This window comes from Python bivittatus, unplaced genomic scaffold, assembly GCF_059951505.1.
Source record: "Python bivittatus isolate LINGU-HERP-01145 unplaced genomic scaffold, Pbiv_v1 ctg000210_np1212, whole genome shotgun sequence".
Lineage (NCBI taxonomy): Eukaryota > Metazoa > Chordata > Lepidosauria > Squamata > Pythonidae > Python > Python bivittatus.
This window is the reverse complement of record NW_028277053.1, coordinates 8053446-8062376: the sequence shown is the minus strand read 5'-3', so window position 1 is coordinate 8062376 and position 8931 is coordinate 8053446.

Here is an 8931-nt window from a genome sequence, read left to right as displayed (position 1 = left end):
GCCATCTAGTGATTACCAGATTTGTACAGCTGGGGTGCAACCACTGGATAAGTGTTCAGGAGTTGGAGTTTGAGAAAGTAAGTTCACTGGGGAAATTGGTATAGGACCTGTAAAGTATCCTAAACACATCATTTGAGGAGTGAAATCAAGAAGCCAGGTCTTCTCTAGGAGCAGCGGCGGCCACTGGAAAGGGAATTCACCACCACACAAGCTACAGATATATAAGAGCTTAGTTCTTTCAATTAAGCCAGGGAATGGCTGGTCAGACCTGGGGTTCTGGTCTCCATAGCAATACCAGCATTGTGGAAGGGGTGCCACATCCAGCAACAAGACAGAAGGGGCAGGCCCAAAGCACACCTGCCAGACCATTTGGGGCTAATCAGATTGCTGTCCCCATCTGCATTACCTCAAAAGTCATCCACGTGCCATGGATTGTCCAGATGGGAGGTCTTGTGGCGGGATAGAAGGGGAAACACAATTTCTAGAATGTAGCACCAGAATTTGTCTTCAGGTTGCCTCAGCTCCTGGCTGATGGTGGAATACAGGTCCTGGCATGAGTACATGTCCTCAGGAAGTGGTGAGAGAGGCAGTGTCATGGCAGGACAAGGAGGCTGTGTGGATGCACTTAGCCTTGGATCCCTATTTCTTGACTGCTCTAGAACTTAGCAAAAAACTGAAATGTACCTCAAACTCAGCATTTGAGGCCTGCATACTGTCTCGGCCAAAATAAACTTCAGCTGGACTATGTAAATTTTTTATCTAACACACTCAGGTCAGCTTCGCTGTTGGTCTATACCATGTTCCATTTGCTAAATTGATTGCAGGCCTAGTGAGTAATAGATTACTGGCCTACAGTAGTGATTAATAGTTAGGTTCTATTCCTCTGGTTCCCAGAGAGGAGAGGTTGTACATCCCTTGCTTTGGCCTGAATCATGAATTGGCTGAGGAAAAAAAATGATGAGTTGTCTGAGAAAAAAAAAGCAGTGTTAAGAGTCCAGATTGTGGTAGAAGCATCACTAAGCTTAAAAACAATGAAATTACAAAATAAAAGGCTTTTCCAGAGCAGTCCTGCAGAATAAACTGGTGATGTGGATCCATTTTGGCACTGAAATATACAGAAACCAAATTGCAGTGGAAATAATGCATTAAGATATTAGCTTGGTTGAAACATTTTGCCTGAACTGTTAATTCCAAATTGTTCTGACCCCATTCTCAGTATCCTTGTGCTATATCCTACAGCCTTCTCTACTTCACAGTCCTTCTACATGTTTCCTCTCTATTGCCCTCTAAGGGCACTGAATGATTTGTTTCCAACATCAGTTTCCATCGTAGCAGAAATAATGTGTAATATTATATGCTTCATTTATAAGAAGTTGCTTGTGCATACTAGTTCATCCATAGCAGTGTAGGAATGTAAATTAAAATTCATATATAACACACAGAACAAGCTAATTAACACCATGCCACAACAACAATAACAAAAGCTTTTCATGTATTTTGTTAATGACCTTCAATGTCCAATTTCACTGAAGGAACACTGTGGCTGTGAAGGGCCATGTCCTTATCAAAAATGTTATTTGGCCAATAACTGCATGGAATAGTATCCAATACTCTGATTAATCCCAGCTTCTCTGCCTTCATGGAGCTGGAAGCCTATCAATGGTGAAGAGGTAACAAATTTGTCTGCTCACTGGAATCCATGCTCTGAAACTCCGATTCTGCTATTGACAGCCATCCAGAGATAAAGGTAGAATTGCCAGTGATTATTGATTGATTGTGAAATGAGCAAAGATCAGTGGCAGAAACAGAAAGATTGTACAGGTAGTCCTCGCTTAACAACCAAAATTGGGACTGGCAACTTCATTGTAAGTGATGCAGTCATTAAGTGAGACATCACGTGACTGATGGACTTATGACCTCACTTCTGCAGTCATTAAATGAATCATTGTGGTCATTAAGTGAGACATCATGTGGACCCTGACTTATAATTTTACTGCCGGCTTTTCCATTGATTCTGCTTGTCGGAAGCCAGCTGTGAAGCATGCAAATGGTGATCACGTGACTGTGGGATGCTGCGATGGTTGTAAACACCTGCCAGTTGTGAAGTGCCCAAATCTCGATCACGTGACTGCAGGGATGCTGCAACGGTTTGAGGACGGGTCGTAAAGTTACTTTTTCAGCACTGTCATAACTTTGAACAGTCACTAAATAGGGCAGTTGTTAAGCAAGGACTACCTGTAAGTCATAACATAAACTTAATGTAGCTTCTTTTTTTTTTTTTAAAGAAAGCTTTCAATTGCTTCTCCCAAACTCAGCTGACTTCACGGTTCTTGAAAAACTAAGCTAACCATTGTACTTGAATGATTCTTCATGGTGAAGTCTTCTGCAGTCATTGTATGTAGTGGCCACTTCCTTCATTTGTTTCTTTTTACCTCAAAACAGCGAAGTCTAAGTGCTACTCAACTCCTGTTTTTGTTCAATGTTTCTAACAAGAACATTTTTATATACTGAATACAGATACACATTTGTTGTTGTTCAGTCGTTAAGTCATGTCCGACTCTTTGTGACCCCATGAACCATATCGCACCAGGCCTTCCTGTCCTTCACTGCCTCCCTGAGTTTGCTCAGTTTCATGCTCATTGCTTCAGTGATGCTATCTAACCATCTCATCCTCTGCTGTCCTCTTCTCCTTTTGCCTTCAATCTTTCCCAGCATCAGGGTCTTTTCCAAAGAGTCCTCTCTTCGTATTAAGTGGCCAAAGTATCTGAGCTTGAGCTTCATTTTCAATCCTTCCAATGAGCAGTATTATATATTTATTGTTCTTATTTTAGTTGTTGCAGTTTTGCTTTTTCCCCTTTCCTTTTTAATTACACTATTGTTTTATTTATTTTTCTTCTTATTCTATTTTATTAAATTGTTTATTTAATAAACTATTTGTTTAACTATTTACTAAGGCAAAAGGCAAAAAAAACCAAAACAAAAAACAACCCTTATGTTCCACCAAAAAATTGTGAAGGGTAGAACGAAAGTACAGGCTTGAAGCATGAGATTGGTAGAAACATGGACAGGAAATGCTTCTTTATTGTAGCAGATATTATATCTCCAGGACCAGATGAATTCCATCCTAGACTACTTAAGCAACTAGCAGATGGTCTGGCCAAACCATGGATATCAGTGAGAAGTGATAAAACATTTCTTATGTATCATCGCTGAGTAATCCCAGAGAAGGGAGGACAGCAAAAGTTGTTCCTGTTTTCCAAAAGGAGAAAAAAAGAGGCTGTAGCCACAGGCCAGTCAGTCTGTCACTGATACCTGAAAAAACTCTGGAGCAGATTATAACAAGGTTGATTTGTAAGCACTTTGAATCCAGTATCTCAATTACTGGATGCCAGCAAGTGTTCAGCAATAACAAATATTGACAGACTAATCTTCCTTCATTATCTGATCTGGTAAACTTCCTCAATAGATTATGGGACAACTATAGGCATATACAGTACAGTATCTTGTATATACCGAAATAGATTTGGCAAATACCCTTTGACATGCTGGTTAGAAAAGTCATTCAGTGTGGGCATGGTGGCATGAAAATTAAATGGGTTTAAAACTGGTTTGAAAATCATATTCAGAGTATTCAATGGTTCCTCATCAAACTGAAGAACATGGTGTAGGATACACATCATCATAAATGACTGAGATAAAATTCAAAATGGTCTTGATTGAGAAATGGGCCAAAAATAAGAGAATGAAATTTAACAGAAGTGAGAAGTTCTTCACTCAGGAAATAAAACTCGGGTGCACAGCTAGAGGGTGGGAGGTACTTTGCTTGGAAATGTTACAGTACTTATGAAAATGGTCTTGAAATAATAACTGATTGCAAACTGAATGGGAGTCAGCAGTGTGACGGGCCTGTGAAAAGGAGAGTGGGAGAGAAAGAGATAGAAATGCCAGAGCTATAGGCTAACTGGGAAAATTAGGGGGAAAACGCCCCCCAAGGCAGCAGCAATCTACTACCATATCGTCACTGTGAAGTCAGGACCTTTGGAGCGGAGATCAATTTGAGGAAGGCGTTACCTTTTTAAAACCAGGTAAATCTGGGGAAATGTGCCACGTGCCATTTCTGCAACATAGAACAGCCAATGATGAACCTCTGCCACAATATGAAAATTATATACAGTATGTGTGTCTTCCCAGTGGTGGCTCCTGCTTCTGGATGGGCATCCTGGCAGAGCTCTGTACCATTCCCACCTTTTTGGCTTTTGACAACTATTAAAGACAGTTGTTCTCCCAGCCCTTGGGAGGGAATGGTGGTCAAGTCCCTCTGGTTTGGGGTTTATTTGTGTTATGGCATTGGTCATTCAGTCAGCTGTATTCTTTTTTGACATATGTTGTTTTCTTTTCATCATAAGCCACCCAGCATCATTTTGGGCAGCCTCAAAATTGAATTAAATAAATAAAATAACAATAAGTTAGTATCCCGATCTAGCAAGGAAGTTGATTATGAAGTGATCACTCAAGAAGAGAAAGAAAAGCACAAACAAAATGATGTTCTATGATTATCAGAACCCTGGAGAGTTCACTGCAGGAGCTTTAAATGTTGGGTTTACTCCTGGTAAAAGAGCTGTTCTTCCAGCACCTGCTTGTGATCAGCTAAAGCTGGAAGATGCTGCTAAATCTGGATTTGACTCTTTCTGAAACATCTGATTCCTTGCATTGGCTGAGCCTACAGAAATGATGGAAGAAGCATTCCTTGGGTTCCACGAGAAATAAATCCTTGGGCTGGGATAGCATAAGCAGGAGTGCTTAGGCTCCTCTGGATTAAGTGACTTGGAGTTCATTGTACTCTGAATGTTCTTCCAGGCCTTTTCTAGCTTAATTTTTACTATTATTTCAGTCACTCCTCTGTGCCTACTTCCCTAGTTCCATTCCTTGCCTACAGTCCATCTTTGCTGGGTCTTCCTTGGGGCCTCCAGGATACCTTCTGTCTCGGGTCTAAGCCACTTCAGTGAGGGTGTGGGGTATTTCGTTCTTTAAAAAAGAGAAAATTGAAGACTCCTTTCCTGTTCATGTCAAATGTTGAATAAAGTAAATTCAACTCCCCTGCAGGTTTTAAAAAACGGACACTGAACACTTAGCTGGATTTTGCTTGCTGCTCGTGTTCACACCCCTATGGATAAGTAGACACTAAAGAAACAAAAGGCTCAAATTCTTTATCTAGGGTTCTTTCCTATCCCTAGTCTCCACTACAAAGGTCCAATCCCAGTAAAGTTTCACATGTTTTGTCCCCAGGCTCCTCAGCGTTGCTGTAGGCAGTTCCTTTGCCAACTACAAACAATCCATTTTTTCATTTCTTCCATTCAGTAGAACTGCCTGGCTCTGTGAATGCTCCAATTCTGGCTTGGGCTCAATAAACATTCCTCCTCCTCCTCTTCCTCCTCCTCTTCCTCCTCCTCTAGATTCAGATGCTATCTTTCAGTTTGGAAAGTAAATTCAAGGCAGCTTATAGGTAAAGCATCACACAGTGAGAGAGAGAGAGAGATCTGTTTTCCCTTTGAAGGCTTGGGAAAAGAGAGGTGTCCTCACAAATGTTTTCAAAAGCAGAGAGAGGAAGGCCACTCCCACTCCTAAATATGTGCCCCAATCATTCAAGCTCGGTACCCTGCAAATCAGCAGCATCCACATTTGTTAGAAGAACACAGGATAGTGAACCTTGCTCAGCTTCCACCCAAGCGTAGCTGATGCTGGCTGGCCCTGATGGCAAAGGTTCAGTTTTGCTCAACTAGGCCTCGGGTTTCTTTTCTTTTTCTTTTACTCCTCCCCTACCTTTAACTCCTTCTGGTCATTCGTTCTTAGATGTTGGCATTCCCAGGGACTGGGCGATCCTGGCTCAGCTGCAGAGTCTGCCCCAGGTAACATGACCTGGATTATCAGAACCAGGTTCTGTCTCCCCATTGGACAAGAATCGTACAATTCCAAGGCTCCTCAACGTGCTCTTTATCCTCATCCAAGGAAGCTGTATCTTGCTGGGCCCTCAGGTTCCATTTCCTAGGAGCAATGTTGAGAAGATAACTATCTTGGTAGATGGGCCTCTGGCAGCAGGATCCTCTTCAGGAGGGCCTCCTCCTTTAAATTTCAGGCTCTGATCAATTTCATAACTAGAAGGGGACCCCCTCAGATAGTATTGATACATGACCAATTTGTTCCTGTTTGCGCAGCTGAGAAAAAAAGGACAAAAGAAGGAATTACACATCCGATTGTTTCTGAAATCCATTGGAAGATCTTGTTTTTTGATGCTTTTGGCTTGCACGTGTTTTGACAGGAAAATGCTGACATAACATCTCAGGAATAATAGTCATGGGCTTTAACTTAATCTGAACTATGTGCAGAGCAAGACTGCTGGGTGAAGGTGCAGCAGAGGTAACCCATAGTAATCTGGCATATGCCTGTTTAAAAAAAAAAATAAACATGGGTCTTGTCCTTCCATTATCTGCCTCCTTTCTTCCCAGAGTCCTTATGAGAAGACTGCAGCTTTGAGCATTGCCGCAGCCTTTCTGTGTATTGCAACTGAACTTTGTCACTGGATGAGAAAAAAAATACCAGTTGATGTCCAAAGCCGGGCTGGATGAGGTGGAAAGGGAAGGCAGGACAGAGAAATGCTGTGGCAGTGGGTGAGGGGGGAGAACGGCTGTAGGCAGAAGGACTGTTGTTGCTTCATCCCTCCCATATCTATGCAAACAACACTGTGGCATGGATCCAAAGGAAGCTACTCTAATCAAGGGCAAACAGGAGAGAAGCACTTGTTTCTCTTCCTTGTGTCTTCTGACTTCTAGGTATGCTTCGGTTCACTGCATGTGCTCTTAAGACATTTGCAAGCCTCAGTCACTGATCCCAAAGGGGGTAGAAGGAGTATTTTTGCCATGAATGAATGAATGAATGAATGAATGAATGAATGAATGATGAAGTTTCTTATAACCAGAGAATCATAGAGTTGGAATGAGCCATCATTCAGTGTTAGAATCCATATTAAAGTATTCTTGACTGTCCAGGCTTCACTTGAACACATCCAGTGAAGAGGAACCCAACACTCCGCTGGAACATTTGTTCTGCTGCAAAATTGGTCTTACTGTTAGGATATTTTTTTCTAACATTCAACTGGAATGTGCCTTCCCGTAACCTCAATCCATTATTTTAGGTCTGTCACTCTGGAACAACAGTAACAGGTCCTGACTGGGTATGACACCCAGGTATTTGAAGAGCACTATTCTTTTCTCAGTGTTAAGCATCTCTCTTCACAGAGTTTAGTTTCCAGTCTTCTGATATTAGCTCTTCTTCACTCCTGCTCCAGAAGAAGGTGGGACCATGATTTGAAAATTAAACCGATAGATACTGTCTAAAGTTGCTTTTGACTTTTTTGCCACCACATTACACTGCTAACTTATTTTCAGTCTGCAATCAATTACTGTATAAACACTTCCAAACATATATATATATGTATACACACACACACACACACACACAGAGTGGTACCTCGGGATACGAACGCCTCTACTAACGAACATTTCGGGTTACGACCAACTCGGGATACGTCCAGAGTCACGGAATGGATTAAGTTTGTATCCCGAGGTACCAAATATACATATACATATACATATACATATACATATACATATACATATACATATACATATACATATACATATACATATACATATACATATACATATACATATACATATACATATACATATTTATCTGCACTCAATCGTTACCGACCCTGCAGTGACTGCTTTTTGGACGAATCCTTTTTGCAGTTTTCAAGGCAAGGTGTTTCGGAAGTGGTTTGCCAGTGCCTCCTTCCTAGAGCAGAGCCCAGCTGGCGAGCGCAGGAGGCGGGGTTTCCGTTGCTTCGCGCCCTTTTTCGGGCAAGCGCAGTTGCGCTACCCGGCAACTGCTCCCAACTCCTTTTGCAAGGCACCGCCAGCATTTTTCCTCCCACCGGAGTGAGAGTCCCCATTTATCCACTCACGTGAGTTTTCGAACTGTTGGGTTGACAGGAACTGGGGGTTCAAGCAGGAGCTCACTCTGCTACGCAGAAGGCTGGGCTCGAACCGCTGAAGCGTCGACCATTTCTGGCCGGCAACTTTCAACGTCATTAAGCCGCTGTGCCACTGCACCCCAAATATTACCCAAATAACCTTAGTCTAATACCAATGATGATTTGTATTTCCTATAGGAAGAGGTTTGGATCCCTACCTTGAAAAAGTTTAGCCTATTTTTCCAACCAATCAAGAACTTTTTGAATTTTATTTTGGTTTTTAGTGTCTAAGTGATCCCACCTAATTTTGTATCATCTGTGTATCCAAAAAGGTTTCCTATACCTCTCCAAGTCATGAATGAAAATATAGAAAGGATAGGACTACCTGATGTGTAATTCAAAAATCCAGATGACCACTAAATGGCAGCAAACAGATATTTTGGATTTGGTAGCCCTAAAAGAAGGCCCAGGACTGGATTTAAGGGAGTCGTACTTAATATCTCTCTCCAGTTTGATGAGGAACCACTGATGGACACAGGCAGTAATAGAACAGCACGGTGACTTAGTAGGTCACCTTGCAGTATAGGAAGTTGGAGTTGGATATCCTTCTTATTGTCCAAGTTCAAATAAACTAACAACTCCAATGTAAAGGCTCATCACCTCTTACATTAATGGGTCCTTGTCCACAATCAGCAGCCTTGCCTTGCCTACATGCTCTCTCTACCCATGGTAGCAAGGCTGGCAATGGATGGACACAGAATTATCTTACTTCACATCTGCACTCCTCCCCAACAATTAATGTCTCTCATTAACAGAATTTAGGATACTCTTGAGGAATATATTTTAGATTCGTCCCTACAGATGTCCAGTATAAATGTTCTTATGGTGAGTGATTTTAA